This window comes from Pan paniscus, chromosome 10, assembly GCF_029289425.2.
Source record: "Pan paniscus chromosome 10, NHGRI_mPanPan1-v2.0_pri, whole genome shotgun sequence".
NCBI lineage: Eukaryota > Metazoa > Chordata > Mammalia > Primates > Hominidae > Pan > Pan paniscus.
The window spans coordinates 88080615-88097455 of NC_073259.2; the positions used below are offsets into that span (position 1 = coordinate 88080615).

General features: G+C 37.4%; 1 pseudogene; it reads left to right on the plus strand.

Moving 5' to 3' along the window:
- The first annotated feature begins 910 nt into the window (after nucleotides 1-910).
- On the plus strand, nucleotides 911-1603 carry LOC106635384 (large ribosomal subunit protein uL30-like; annotated as a pseudogene).
- Nucleotides 1604-16841: the final 15238 nt, after the last annotated feature.

Here is a 16841-nt window from a genome sequence, read left to right on the forward strand (position 1 = left end):
TTTTTTAAAATTCATGAGCTTAGAAAGGTTTAAATAGTCATGAATTGAAAATGAAGTATAGTAATCACTGACAATGAGAGATCAGAAACAGGTCTAGAATAATTTTAAAGGCACATTAAAGGTAATGACTTCAAAGACAATAAATTCTTGCCTCTGGTTTATATTCAGGCTCTGTAGTTATAGATGAGAGACAAGTTTTTAGTAGTTAAAGGTAAGGAATGGATAGAAGTTCTGGCTACTAAGTTGATATACAACTGTAAAGTGAGACCTACTGGATCCGGATTTGATATATAGCAACAACTGAAAGAGATTCCTTATTTTAAACTCAGATCTTTATAAGAAAAATATAATGGATTAAAAACAGATGCAACTACACTTAAGAACAGATTATGTACAGTTTATATAGACTAAGAGTGGTGTAGTACAGTGATTGTGAACGTGGACCCTGAAGTCATAGAGCTTGAGCTAGAAACTTGGTTTTATCACTTACTAATCTTTTCACCTTAAGGAAATTGCTTTGCCTCTTTGAATTTCTGTTTATCTGCAAAAAATGGGAATAATAATAGTGGCCACCCAATAGGGTTATTTTCAGGATTCAAAGTTTGAATGAATGAATTTACTTGAAATATTTTAGTAAGTCCTCAACAAAATTTACTTACAGTAATATTATTATCATCACTATTATGTGATATTCTGTGTATTCACGGGATTAACTTCCAACCCTTCCCACTAGAATATTGGCAAAATCCTTACGGACGTGTCACTAAGTGAAATGTATTGATTTTTGCATCTTTTCCAGCTAGAACCGTGGAGGGTGTCGAAGAGAAGAATCAGGTTCCTGGCTGTGCCAGAAACCTTTAAGAAAAAGTGTAGGAATTTTGCAGAGCTAAAGATCAAGCGCCTGAGAAAGAATTTTGCCCAAAAGATGCTTTGAAAGGCAAGGAGGAAGCTTATTTATGAAAAAGCGAAGCATTATCACAAGGAATACAGGCAGATGTACAGAATTGAAATTCGAATGGCTCGGATGGCAAGAAAAGCTGGCAGCTTCTATGTACCTGCAGAACCCAAATTGGCATTTGTCATCAGGGTCAGAGGTATCAATGGCGTGAGCCCAAAGGTCCAAAAGGTGTTGTAGCTTCTTTGCCTTCATCAAATCTTCAATGGAACCCTTGTGAAGATCAACAAAGCTTCATTTAACATGCTGAGGATTGTAGAGCCATATATTGCATGGGGGTACCCAAATCCGAAGTCAGTAAATGAACTCGTCTACAAGCGTGATTATGGCAAAATCAATAAGAAGTAAATTGCTGTGACAGATAACACTTTGATTGCTGGATCTCTTGGTAAATATGGCATCATTTGCATGGTGGATCTGCTTCATGAGATCTATACTGTTGGAAAATGCTTCAAAGAAGCAATAACATCCTGTGGCCCTTCAAATTATCCTCTCCACAATGTGGAATGAAGAAAAAGACCACCCATTTTGTAAAAGGTGGAGATGCTGGCAACAGGGAGGACCAGATCAACAGGCTTATTAGAATGAACTAAGGTGTCTTCCATGATTATTTTTCTAATCTGGTCAGTTAATAAACAGTACATGCTCTCAGATTAAAAAAAAGAAGTGTATGATTTTTTGTCTTTCCTTTTTAAATGTATTCCACTGATTCTTTGGCATTTGCTGACTCTCCTCTATGTTCTGTGCGAATTCACCTTCCATTCTTGTTTGTGTCTGAGTGGTTACTTTGCATTGTCAGGAGTATCTCCACCTCCTTCCCACCCACAGAGGATTATCAGTATTTCCATCAGAACTTGCTTAGATTCCATCCTTTCAATTGTAATCTGCATCAATTGTATGTTTCCAGCTTTCTTCCCATTTAGGATTGTCAGAATTTGTGCAGTTGCTGAAACTTAGAGAGTTGGAGTTTATTCATTCACCAGTATTTATTGAACTCCTCATATGTGCCAGGTAATGTGCCAGGTGCTAAAGTACAGGGTTCCTGCTCTCATGGAGCTTTCAGAGTAGACAGGCTCTGTAAAATGCCTGTTATTGTTGTCCTCTCCCCAGGGATGGCTGAGGTGCATTTCTCCCTGCCCAGCCTCCTTGTTCTGCAAGTTCTCTGACATGTTAATGATGTGGGAGAAAGTTTCATACTCTGCTTTAGCATAGAGGTGAGAGCAAAGAGATGCCCATTATCTCCTTTACTGCACAGAACTCATTCACTCCATAATTCTTGTTGTTGTGTTGCAACATTGCCTCTTGGCTCCAGCGGCACTTGTGAAGGATGAAGCCTTCACGTTTTTGCCATTTCTTGCTCATTTGTGTGGTGTGAGAGAGAGAGAGAGAGAGAGAGATGCACTAGGAGACTTGGCTTCTCTAAGAGAGTTTATATTGTATTATAAAATGAATTATATTGAAATATATGGACTTGATATTGAAATATATGGACTTTGTATACTAGAGAGTATGTGAACCAGATAAACTGGGGTTACAACCCCGAGTCTTCAGTTTGTTAGCCATGTGTCTTTAATCAGTATTATTCTATAAAGTTCTCAGACTACTATTTTCTCTTCTATAAAAGGGACAAATACCTCTCACTTTGGATGACTGCTATAAGAAAAGAGACAATGATTGTAGAGTCCCTGGTGTAGTGCCTCAAATTTAGCACTGGAAAAAATGAAAGCTCGTATATTGCCTTATGCAATTGATCCTCTTATTTGTGTTCTATGCTATAAAAGTCTATCAATATTTATTGATTATATGCCATAAAATTTCTGGGCATGATTCAGAGATTAAGAGAAAATATCCAGATGGCATTATCTTTTGGGGCAGGGAAATCCACGGAGGAAAAGAAAAAAAAATATGAAGAAGGTAAGAGAGTAAGAAAGATCATAGTCAGGGATTTTTTTGGTTGTAAGACATAAAAGTCCAATCAATCTAGCTCAAACCAAGATGAGTTTATTAAAAAGACTCTCAGCTATTAAAAAGGATTTAGGGTCAGAAAATGTGTATGTACTTCATGAAAAATGGAAAGTTGTCAACAATTAGGGAGTATTTGTTCTCTCTTATGTTCTTGTTCTTGTTTTTGCTTTTACTTGTCACATGGCCTCATGTTTCTAATTGTTTCTGAATGTTTGTTACTTTGTTTTCTTCTGTCTGAAGTCTGATTCTTTCTGCTTCCTCATCAGCATGATTACACCCAAATGACCACCCTAGTTCCTGACATGTCAGTATCTTTTTAGCTTTTGCTGACTCTCAGTACTGCGATTCTTAGTTCAAGTTCACAAGTGAGTGGATCTGATGGGACTAGTAAAAGGGGCACATGTCCACCTGCAATCCAATCAGCTTATAGCCAAGGAGGAAGGAGGTCATGTGATATAAACAACTGGGACTGTAGAGTGAAGAGGCAGCTCTCAGACAAGAGGGCATAAGCTGGGCAGGCACCCTAAAATTTGTTGATGACAAGCCAAATACCTAGGATGGCTTTAATTGAGAGTTGGCTGCTGAGGAAGAGTTTGGAAAAATACCTTATGGCAAAGATCATGTGTGTGTTTGTGTGTGCATGTGTGCGTGGGTAACGGGGGTGGAGAATCAGGCGAGAGAGAACAGAATGTACTTTATAGAAACAAGGCCTAAACAGGAAGGAAACTAATCATCCAGATACCAAAAATGGATCTAAGAACAGTAGCTTCTCCTAGGGCTGGAGGATGGAAATCGTTTGGACTATCCAGAAAACTGGATCCTGGAGGAGGACAGGATCTATAAGAAAAGCCTTCTGATTCAAGGCGTGTGTGTGTGTGTGTGTCTGTGTGTGTGTGTGTGTGTGACAGAGAGAGAGAGAGAGAGACAGGACTCTTAGTAACAATCTCTTGGTGCAGCTTTAGCTTGCACGTGTACGTAGAGTGGGCTTCCTGTACCTTCAAGAGGCCCAGATCATTCCAGCCCTTCAAACTTTTATGTAAAGTAAACAATAAAATGAGAGTAAACAATAACAAAGAGAAAGTTAATAGAAATAAATGACAGAAGAGAGATATTAACTGTTTGGTACATTACACTTAGACTAAATTAAGAGCTGGGAAACTACGTCAGATATATTAACCTTTTAAAAACTTCCATCCAGAAATTCCCATCCAATATGGTCAGTTAGCTGTGTCATTGGGTAGTGTGTTTGTGTTGGCCAGAAATGCAAAGGAGAGAAAGAGTTACTACCTGAAAAGAATTGGAAGAGAAATGTTTGGGTCCAGGGATTCCTTTTTTTTTTTCCTGAAAAAAATTGTTTTTTCTTTTTTACTCTTGGTTGGGTGGTAACAAAGAATGCACTCAAGCTCTAACAATAAATGAGTTGTGTCAAATCCAGCACATGTTTCCAAGCAGAATTTAAAAATATGTAGAGTTGTAAGAAAGTGTTAGCGATTATTTTTGGGGAATACGATTGAAGTAACTTGAGGAAGGAGTAGGAAGAGGGATGCTACTTTTTATTTTATACCGCTTTGTAGTACCTGACTAAAAAAAAAAATTAAAAAGTATATGTTAACTTTATAAGAAAACACAAATATTGTCTAAGTTAAAAATTCACAAAAATACGTAAATACTAATAATACCTAATCTTTCTGGCTTGGTTGGGGAGTTAGGTTTTTGTGTAAATGTTTAAAAAAAAACTGAAGCTATTGTAACTATTTTAAGTGAAAATCTCTCTAAGGTACATACTACTCCCTTGCTTTCTTAAAAAGAAAATGTATTGATGATTCAGGAATATGATGATCAAAGTGTGGAGAAACTCAAAAAAGGCTACAAACTTCAGTATCTTGAATTTTATGTAAATATCTAATCTAAAATAGTAAAACAGCATGATGCACAATTATGACATAAGTTATTCTTTTAAGAGTACAGTGTGCATGGTTCCAGGATTCTGGAATAAGGATATGGAAACAATGAAAAAATAAAAGTTAAGTAATAATGACCCCATCAAAGCCAACTGTTCTTAAGTATTTTAATATTGAATTGAGAAAAGGATAATACTGTTTCATTGCTGTTATAATCATGGCACTATTTTTTAAAATGACTGGAAACCAAATCAAATCCAATATGTTGCCTAGCAACTATGAGACACAAATACTTTACTTTGTTTCTTAAGCTGACATTAAAACACTACCAAAGATTCCTAAAAATACCTGCCTTAGAGTTCAGTTCTCAGCTAATCTCTTTAGTTCTCAAACATGGTTTTTTCCCCCATTAGAACATCTGACATTAAAATTCCTAATATTCACTTTAGCAAGTACATCAGTAATTCATCAACTTTTTCTTCTTTTTAAATCTTCAGACTGTGCCTGCTATTTAAGTTACTTGTAATATTAGCACTTTAAAATGAGAAATCAAATGCCTAAAACATAAATAACTTAGCAAGATTTTTCTCTTGGCTTAGAGCATAATTGTAAGACGGCGTATAGCTCAAAAGTTTTGGTGCTCAGCTGTGTGCTGAAGAAAGTATTTCCAAGTCTTTTACAAGTGAATTCCCACTAACTGGGCCCTCATCCTACAGAAACATGGTTTGTGGGGGAGGAGGAGGGAGTCTGTTTATAGCTCCATCACTCATGCTGTGTCATCAGAGCTGGATTATAAAAAGTTATGTCTTCTAGATCAGAGCCTTGCCTAAATAGGAAGTCTAGAAATCACCTAAACAAAGAGATGGCTATGCAACTCCCTGAAGGGGAGTTAGTTTATACTCCTGCTATGAGAACTATCAGCAAGTCACCGTTTTTTTGGAAATGGATTTTAAAAAACATTCAATATTTTAACAATAATGAATTATGTTTAGTTTCATTTACGTGGAGAAAAATGAAGGCAAATCAGGTGGAGAAGATGTAATGTGAATAGAGATATAAGTACTACTTGTTTAAATTCAGAGAAATAATAATTATGATGCTCGCAAGTATTTACTGAGCATTTATTATGGGCTAAACACTAGGTAACTGCCTTACATTTAATCCTTATAACACCATATAAACTGGTAGCTAGTGCTGCTCAGCTTAAATAGGAAGAATTAATGGAGAGAAAGTTTAGGTATCTTGCTCAAGGTACACAAGGAAAGTGGCAGAGCTAGTTTCAAACCTGAGCCTATCCTGGTTCCAAAGTTCTTGTTCTTGACCAGGAAAGTGCAGTTAAGTACCCCTTTATTGTTCAGTATCAGCTAAAACCGGCCTATATTAAAAATTTTTATTCTGTTTTGAAGTTTTGTTAAGATGATCAGATAATCAAAAGATTAACAAACTTACTGGCAACTAGACCATTTGTTTTTGCTTAATTTAATCAAGTTTTAAAAATTCATAATCAACCTATCTTATAATAGTTTCATCTTATGCATGTGGGCTTTATACCAATTCATCTTATTTTCCTCCTGTGCTTTATATAATTTTATTCTCCTAGAGCTTAGTTCAGAGCATAAATATAAATGCTCAACAAAAATGTGTTGGATGAGTGAATGCAGTTTACATGTAGATCTTAGTGTGATTAATTTCAGTAGTTGAGCCTTTCAGTATATATTGACTTTGTCAAGGTCTGGATGAGGTATCCACACTAACAGCACCATGAATTACAGTAATAGTTAATGCATCTATAGTGCTTCATAGGTGTCAGACTCTGTTTTAAGTGCTTCACATACATTAGTTCATCTAATCCTGTCAATAACCTTAATGAGATAGGCGCTAGTATCTCAATTTTATAGATGAGAAATTTGAGGCAGAGGGAGGTTAAGGAATTGGCCAAGTTCATATAGATTGTAAATTGTACAGCCAGGATTTGAACCTAGGTTCTCATGGCTCCAGAGACTTAACATCTATAGCTTACAGCTTTGATAGGATCAAAAAGAGAAGAATTGAATTGTACCAAGTTGGCTGGGAAGCATCAAGTTGTCTTTCCCTTCCCTTTCTCTTCATCTAACCTCATATCCGATTCCCTGCCTCACCCCAATCCCTTCTCTCACTTCCAAAGCGAAATACACCTAGAGTGACTGTCTTAGTTAGTTTGGGCTGCTGGAACAAGTTATTAGGTTGGTGCAAAAGTCATTGTAGTTTTTGTAATAATTAGTTGGTACAAAAGTAATTGCGTGATAACTTTTGCACCAACCTAAATACTATAGACTGAGTGACTTATAAACAACAGAAATTTATTTCTCATCATTCTGGAGGTGGAAGTCAGAGATCGGGGTGCCAGCATGTCTGGGTTCTGGTGAGAACCAGCTTGCTGGTTTCCAGACTATTGTATCCTCAAATAGCTGAAAGAGGGCAAAAGAGCTCCCTGGAGTCTTTTCATAGGGGCACTAATCCTATTCGTGAGGGCTCTAACCTCATGACTTAATTACCCTCAAAGGCCTCACCTCCTAATACCATCACACAGGGAGTTAGGACCTTAACATGTGAATTTTGGGAGGATATAAGCATTTACTCCATTGCAACAACCAAATTATGTGTTAAATAGACAGGTCACTTTGGACAGTACAAGGCAATGCCAATTGGATGGAACACCAGAACAACAAGCATAAACCCAGATGCCCTGGAAACTGGGATTTAGGATCACTATATATACGCTTTGGATTTGTTTTGTCCTTTTCTTTAGTGTTTGCAGTTGTATGGAGTAAGCACATTGAAATGGATGAACCAAATTTGATTTTATCAGCCCCTATGCAAGGATATAAAGCTGTGTCCAATATTTACAATTAAAAAAAGCTGTAATGTATAACCTTATGCTTTCATATTCCACACATATGTGTGGTAACCTTTGCTAGGTAAAAAGTACGCATATTTATAGCTTTGGTAGACACTGCTAAATCACACTCCAAAAGGGTTTTACCAGTACCTACTCCTGTCAACATGAGTGAGAGTGCCCATTCCCAATAGACTTGCCAACAGAGTATGCAATAAAAGTTTTAGATCTTTATCTTCCTGATAGGTGAAAAATGATATTTCAATGTGAAGTTTATTTGCATTTCTCATTTTAATTTCCTTTTCTATAAACTGTCTATTTGTAGTCTTTTCTACTTTTTTTTTCTATTCAGTGGATGGCTTTACTATTTATTTATTTGAGCCCTTAATATATCCCTTCTGTGATACCTCAAACTCTTGGGCTGAGGTGATCCTCCTACCCCAGACTGCTGGGTAGCTGGGACTACAGGCATGTGCCACCACACCCAGCTATTTTTTTGTATTTTTTGTAGAGACAGGGCTTCACCATGTTGCCCACGCTGGTCTTGAACTCCTGGGCTCAAGTGATCTGCCTGCCTCAGCCTCCCGAAGTGCTGGGATTACAGGTGTGAGCCACTGTTTCTGGCCGTTTTTAGTTTCTTATGGTTATGTTTACTTGTTTGATTATGCTTCTGTATTTTGCATCACGTGTACAAAGTATCTTAGACTGTCAGATTACACTTTTTAAAAACCCACGATGGTTTCTTCTGTAACTTTTTAATTTTATTTCTTACATTTTTATAATTGATCCATCAAAATTCATTAAGTGTAAAGGTGGCACAGATAGAATAAACTTGTTCTTTAGATGACTGCCCAGTTTCCCAACACCGTTTATAAATCCATTTTCCTCTCAAAATTTCTAATGCCATTTTATTGTAGACTAAATACTGTTAGGTATTTACATCTAATTGTCGGCTTCCATAGTGTTTCATTGATTTCTCTGTTTAGTCAAGTGCAGGTACAGATTGTTTCAATTATTATAGCTTTATTATATATTTTAAATACCTAATAAGTCTAGTCCCTCCACTTTATACCTCTTTTCCAGAATTCTTCTATTTTGTATGTTCATTTTATATAAAAACTTTGGAATAAGCGTGCTCAGTTGAAAAAAAATTCTCTAGTTATTTAATAATATCAAGTTAATTGTATAAATTATGGTGGAGAAAATTGGTATTCTTGTTATAACTGTACCTTCCTATCCAAGAACATGGTATGCCTTTCCACCTGTCTAAGTCTTCTGTGGTTCCCTTTCTCAGTGTTTTAAAAAATGTCTTCCACAGAAAGATAAATACTACATGTTCTCACTTATAAGTGGGAGCTAAATAATGTGTACACATGCAAGTAGGGTGTGGAATGCTAGATGGTGGAGACTCTGGGGTGGGATGAGATTGGGGTGGATGATGAGAAATGAGTAAAATGCATGTTACTCCAGTGATGGATATGCTAAAAGCCCTGACTTCAACACTGTGCAGTATATCAATGTAATGAAATTATGCTTTCACTCTATACATTTATATAAATAAAAATAAATCTTTAAATAATAAATCTTCATATACATTTTGCAAATTTTGTTACATTTATTCCTTGGAATTTTTGTCAGATTTTTTTCATTATATTTCCTAATGTGTGGATACATAAAATTTTTTTTTAATTGGCTTACAAATACACACACACATATATCCCAAACCCCAAACCATACATAAAATAAGTAAGTTCTCTCTCTCCGTAAAACCTAAAACTATTAAGGTTTTATATTCTATCTGTCTATCTGTCTATCTATCTATCTATCTATCATCTATCTATTATCTATCTATCTATCTATCAATCATCTCTCTGTCTATCTGTCTATCTATCTATGTTTGCACATAGCCTACAGACCACCTGTTATTCTTTGGAGTTTAATATTCTGATAAACAGGAATATATAAGAAGCAAAAATATGAAAATCATTACACATATATTAGTTTTTGTATATTTCTTTAAGCTATCCCAGGGCCTTCCTTCCATTTATAGTTAGGCTGTGAATTGTTTCCAATTCATTAGGAAAAATGCTCTTTCAGCCAGCTGGTAAAGTCAGGAGCATGCCAATTTAAATTTATTTTCTTCCCTTTTTTTTCTACCTGCTGTTGCTCAGGAATATCAAGGTATGTCAGTGACATCAGCTGGTACATTCTAACTTCTTTCAGAAAAGAGAGAAAAAAAAAACCCTGAAAAATGCACTGTTCAAACTCCTTTGGCTCCTTGGTCCCAGAGGAAAATTTGGGGAATCATTTCTCTCTGTGGTACAATCTTGTTGGATGCAGACCATGTTTACTCAACTTAAGAAAGGGGACACATCTTCCCTTTTTAACAAATGTGTTTGATCTCACAGGATTCCATAGTCATTATAGTAAAAGAGAAACAGAACCTTGTGTTGAGACCACACGACTCCCTTCTTACCCACAGTTATTCTGCTTACTGACACTGTTTTGCCATTCTCTTCAGTTGTCTCTTCTGGGCTCATGCTGCTGAGTGAAGATTTTTTCTTTTGCCTTTCTTGGTGACTGTACTAACATTGCTTCCAGAGGAGAGGTGTTGACACATAACTGACATCCCCAAGGCCCAGCCTGCAGGAGACTGTGACTCTCACACCTATCTTTCTTTCTTTCTTTTCTTTTTTGGCTGAGGCTGGTCTTGTTTGATTTCTACCCCAAATGTGATTTTTAGAACATTTGAGGAAAATCTTTTCAGAAAGTGAAACAAAATGAAAAAAAAAAAAAAAAAGAGATTCTCCCCTCACCATCCAAAATCTTTGTTATGATTTCGTTCCTGAAGATAATTTTAGAAAATCATTTCTGTATCATGGGAACACACATTTGTCCCTGGTTCTTGACAGCTCAAAGTGTTCAAGATGGGGACTTCTCTAAACAAGTGGCTTAATGTGAAGATGATTTTGAATGTTTGGAAATTCCATGCTCGATGTGTGGAGGAGAAAGTGTCACTATGTTAGGAGGTGAATATTTCCACTTGCACTGAATGCACACCAATGTCTTTCAAAGGAAATATTAACTGTACAATAGTTAGAAATGCAATTAGGATGTGATGTTTCTAGTCAAATAGTGCCATAAGGCAGCTCTGGAAGTCAGACAGACCTAGTTGGAAACTCTGGCTTCACAACATAGAAGGGTCATGAGCTTAGGTTTAATCCTTAATCTAGACCTCATCTTCTTTAATCATTAATGGTATTTGTGTGTTTGTGTGTAAATGCTAACTTTAATTTGGTCAAATTAGCTAAGATATATAGAAACACCTAACCAAGTAGTTAAAAAATAGTAGACATTATTTTAAGTTTTAAAAATGGCCATGGTAAGAATGTAACATAAACATTAAAAAATCTGAAGGCTGGGTGCGGTGGCTCAATCTTGTAATCCCAGCACTTTGGGAGGCCGAGGCGGGCGGATCACGAGGTCAGGAGATCGAGACCATCCTGGCTAACACGGTGAAACCCCGTCTCTACTAAAAATACAAAAAATTAGCTGGGCGTGGTAGCGGGCGCCTGTAGTTCCAGCTACTCGGGAGGCTGAGGCAGGAGAATGGCGTGAACCCGGGAGGTGGAGCTTGCAGTGAGCCGAGATCGCGCCACTGCACTCCAGCCTGGGCGACAGAGCGAGACTCCGTCTCAAAAAAAAAAAAAAAAAAAAAAATTAGCTGGCTGTGGTGGTACGTGCCTGTAGTCCCAGCTACTCAGGAGGCTGAGGCAGGAGAATCGCTTGAACCCAGGGGGTGGAGGTTGCAGTGGGCCTAGATCATGCCACTGCACTCCAGCATGGTGACAGAGCAAGACTCAGTCTAAAAAAAAAAAAAAACTGGAATATATTAAGTACCATCACAAAGTCAGAACTGTTAGTATAATACATCGCCAAGGCTCAGCTTTTAGGAGACTATTGCTGTCACATCTATCTTTCTTTTTTTTCTGGCTGAGACTGGCCCTATTTGATTCAACAGTGAGCTGCTAGTATTATGAAGACAAAACAGTGTGGAGGCCATCTCCTTGGGAGCAATTGGGAACCACAGGGGAAGAATCCCAAGCAATGGTAGGCTCCCTAAAACTACTGCTGCCATAAACCAAACATTTTTACATTTATAGTGTGGCAAGGAAAGTTGGCTGGACTTTTTTCAATGGGAATTTACTAAATGTATGTAAAAAATACCTAGAAAATATATGAATTCAATCCCCATCCCCAAGAAAATTATTGTCTCATTGAGTTACTCAGTGAGGGAACTCAAAATATCAATAAATAAAGCAAAGAAACCCAGCTTTGTACTGAACTGAATTATGTACTGAATTTCAAAATGTGCTTCCAATGTAAAGGGTGCCAAAACCAAATAGAGAGTCCCTGTTCAGATATTGTGGAGCTCTATTGCTTCTATTTGCCTGAGATCACTATCCCCCTTCTCTGTCTGCTTTTTTTTTTTTTTTTTTTGCGGGGGCGGCGGGGGGAACAGCTTTTCTCCAATTACAATAGTGTGGTTTTAGAAGGGACTATCAATCCATGTTTCCTGACTTGTTCTTTATACACTCCGCAAGCTTGTCCCCATCCAGGGATAGACAAGAGACCTGGGTTATACTAGCGGATTACCTTACTGCGCACAGGGATTGGTCATAAAATGAGGGAATGACTCAAGTTAGGCCAAACGGCATCCTTTCCTGGGTATTGCTGAGCTGGAATCAGAGAAAATTTTTTTCTCTTGTTGGTGGTGAAGCTAGTAAGATATGAGTCTGGGGATGATGATAGACATAGTTTCAGCTTTATGAACAAATCTGTAAGAATGCTGTCAATGGGCAGAGAGAAGCAGAGATGGCAGAGAGAAACAGAGAGAGAGAGAGAGAGAGAGAGAGAAGTGAGGCCATGGTTCCAGTTGTTGCTGACATTGAGTTTTGAGTTGGGTTCCTGTCATTCTCAGTCAGAGTTCGAAGTTAAGTGGTTCCATCCTGTATGGCGTTGCCTACCTCATTTTCCTATTTTGCTCATCAGGATTATGACCGCAAGTCCCACGGAGTCTGAGTCATGCTGCTCATGTAACAATCTCCAAAGGAATCCCTTTACATCAGACCACGAAAAGATTAGTTGAAAAGAACCGAAATAAGGATACTAATTGAATTTATTTAATTGACTATATAATCTTCTCCTTTTTTATATTTAGAAGGATAGTCCTAGTTTCAACACGTACTGGATTTATGACTTGGGGTAAGTGACCTAATTTTTCTACACTTCTTTGCATAGCTGTAAAATGGGTATAATGAATACATGACTTACCTAAGAATAGTATAGTATAAGATAATGGTTGAGAACATGGTCTCTGGGAGAAAGACTTCCTAGAGTCAAGTCCTCCTTCTACCATTTACTTGTTTTTGGTTTGTTGTGAACTTGAGCAAGACACTTTGTCTTTAGATTCCTTAGTTTCCTTATTTGTAAAATGGTAATATTGTGGACTACATGTTTATGTCTTCCCAAATTTCATATTTTAAAATCCTAACCCCCAGTGGGATGGTATTAGGAGGTGGGACCTTTGGGAGTTAATTAGATTTAGATGAGGTCATGAGAATGGTGCCTCAGTAATAGGATTAGTATCCTTATAAGAGAAAGAGACTAAAGCTCACTCTTTAGGCCACATGAGGATACATGGAGAACACGGCTGTCTACAAACCGAGAAGGGTGCGCTCATTAGACACTGAGTTGGCTGATGCCTTCACAGTCTCCAAAACTGTGAGCAACAAGTGTTTGATGTTAAAACCAGCCAGCCTGTGGCATTCTGTTATAGCTACCTGAACTAAGATAGGCAATAACAATATTTACCTTATAAAGTTGTTTACACATTTAGTGAGTTAATGTATTTAAAGCTGTTCACATAACAAGTGCGATATATATATAATGTTAATGATTCTTATAATTACATTATTCAATTGTAACAGAGATTAACTAGAAGCCTTATCACAATGCCTTCTTCGCTGTAAACACTCTGTCTAGCTCTACACTGGCAGTTAGCATATCACTCCGATTAATTTTAATAAGGTAACACTTTTGCTGTGTTATACTTGTACTAAAACACCTTCAGTAGCTGCCTATCACCTGTAGATAATCATACTCCTTAGGCCATCTTTGTCCGAATCATTCTAGTCTATTTTCCAGGATTGCCTCACATGACCACTTCACTTAGTTAAACAATTTTCTCATCATTCATTATCTGTCAAGAACTGTGAACAGTCTGAGATTTTACCTCATTTATAAGCTAAAAAGTTAGCCTTCTACAGTTTCGGGTTGCTGGCATTAGACACAGAATTCCTGAGTCATTACTCGTGGTGCAGCAATCAGTATGAAACTTCATTTTTGCACTGGTTACCTTTGCTTTCCGAGTCCCATGGAGGGGGATACTAAGGGGCCCAAGTGGTTGCATGCAGTGGGTTTGTGTGATAGCTGGGGACCTACAAGCTTAGAGTATCTGACATTCTTTGCTAGTAAACCAAAATACAATAGTGGTAGTTTCATAATGCTTAGTTGCAATGTAGAATCTGAAACCATATTTGTTACTATGATGGATTAAAATCCATTGGTGTATATTGAATTTTGAACGAACCTTTTACCCATATATGATTTTGTAACCAAATGCACTGGTCATCTAGAAAATATTGGTTCTCCAAGTTATGTAGAACTTCCAAATGTTGACACATTTCAATATATAATACAAAAAAAATCATATTTGTTAAGATTTCCAATATTCTAATTTTTCTAATATCTGAATTAGTATGAATATTATCCTTTTCTAACATTCTCTGAAAAAATGGCTACTTCTACTTACAATTCAAACACCTACACAATTGCTTTTCTTTGAGACAAGGACTGTTTCAGTAGATCAGAAGAGCTTTATGTGTACTTTCTATTTCATCTCACAGAATATTTAAAAGGTATGTACTCAAGAGTCAATGTTTTGAAAAATTGATATATTTTACTACTTCATCAAAGATATTCTTTAGTGAATCTGGCTTCTTAGAATTTAAACTGGGAGTGTATGGTGGTGAAGAATAAAATTCTAGTATAGTTTGCTTCTACTACTCTATTCATGCTAAGTTGTCAGCAGTTTTATCACCCATTGTTTTTTGCACCATTAGTGCAAAGGTCAACACAGTAAAGAAGCCAAATAATATCTTAGTATTGTTATGAAAATAATTTTGATCTTGTGAACTCCTGAAAGGGTCTCAAAAATTCTTAGATGTCCTTGGATCATACTTTGAGAACTGCTGTATTAAGGAGACCTGTTAGGAGGCTGTTATAAGGGGATATTGATAAGGAACTGTACATATAATGTAGAGCATGAAAGAAAAGGAATTTGATAAATTGAGTACTGTCTTAGTCTGTTTGGGCTGCTATAACAAAGTCCCATAAGCTAGATAGCTTACAAACAGCAGAAATTTATGCCTCACAGTTGTGGAGGCTGAGAAGTCCATGATCAAGACATGAGTCTATTCAGTGTCTGGTGAGGACATGTTTCCTGGTGCATAGAGGGCCCCTTCATGCTATGTCCTCACATGGTAGAAGGGCAAGACAGCTCTTTGGAGTCTCTTCTGTAAAGGCACGAATCCCATTAATGAGGATTCACTCTCATGACTTAATCACCTTCCAGAAGGCCTCAGTTTTTTTGGATTAATTAATCAGTATTAATGAACAAAATATTAATGACATCCCCTTCCCCGTCCCTGTGGATCAAGGCAAGAAGGGCCATTTGCCGACACAGATACCAGGAGGTGGAAAGCTGCAGCAGTTTTGAGCAGAAGGCCTCACTTTCTAATACCATTTCCTTGGGGTTAAGATTTCAACACAAGAATTTTGGGACGACACGACCATTCAGAGTAGAAAGCACATTGTTTCTAAGTTATGCGTGGAAAGTTCAGGTACAGATGTCTAGCAGCCATTATAAAATATGAGATTGAATATAGAGAATTACAACTTAATGATCTGCCTTGGGGAGGCATCCACACACAGGTGACAGGTTGAAGACATGGGAGTGTGCACAGCATACTGGTCTAGGTCATGGTCTGTCTTGGTTTAAACTCTAGTTATGCCACCTTCTTAACCAATTTGTGACTTGGTTTCCTCATCTGGAAAATGGGTAAAATAATAGTATCCACCTCAAAGCGTTGTTACAAAGATTAAATGAGTTAATATTTGTAATGTGGTTATAACAGATCTTGGCACATAGTAATCTATATATCTGTCTAGATCTGAATGTAATTGTACTATATAAATGAAATACAAAAATGGGAATAAATGGAGATTTCTCTGGGAGAATACTGAGGGAGAAGAGAAGAGGGCTGAGAATTGGGGCAACCAATGTTTAAGAGAAAAGCAAAAGAAAAGAAGCCAGTGAAGGAGACAGAGTGATGAGGGAGGCGGGGAAAAGCTCCAGAGTGGTGTCCTGGCAGCCTAGGAGAAGTTTGCCACATTGCAGACTTCAGGCAGGAATGTAAACTTTGAGATGGCGGGTGCTGCATTTACTTTGTTCTCTGCTGAATCCTCTGGACTTAGCACAGTGCCTGATATATAGCAGGTGTCCAGTAAATATTTGGCAAATGAAAATGCCAAAGAGAAGTTGGAAAGATAAGGGCCTGAATATGTTTATTTATATTTAACAAAAATAGGTCAGTTGGGGACTTAGGCCTCCCTATATAGTGCCATACTAACGTCAGAACTTGATGTTAAAATATTCTGAGACGGAGTTTCGCTTTTGTTGCCCAGGCTGGAGAGCAATGGCGTGATCTCAGCTCACAGCAACCTCTGCCTCCCTGGTTCAAGCGATTCTCCTGCCTTAGCCTCCCAAGTAGCCAGGATTACAGGCATGCACCACCACACCTGGCTAATTTTGTATTTATTTATTTATTTATTTATTTATTTATTTATTTATTTATAGAGATGGAGTTTCTCCATGTTGGTCAGGCTGGTCTCAAACTCCCGACCTCAGGTGATCCGCCTGCCTCAGCCTCCCAAAGTGCTGAGATTACAGGCATGAGCCACTGCACCCAGCCCTAAAATATTCGTAACTTATGAGTTAAACCTTACAGCTATTGCCTGTTAT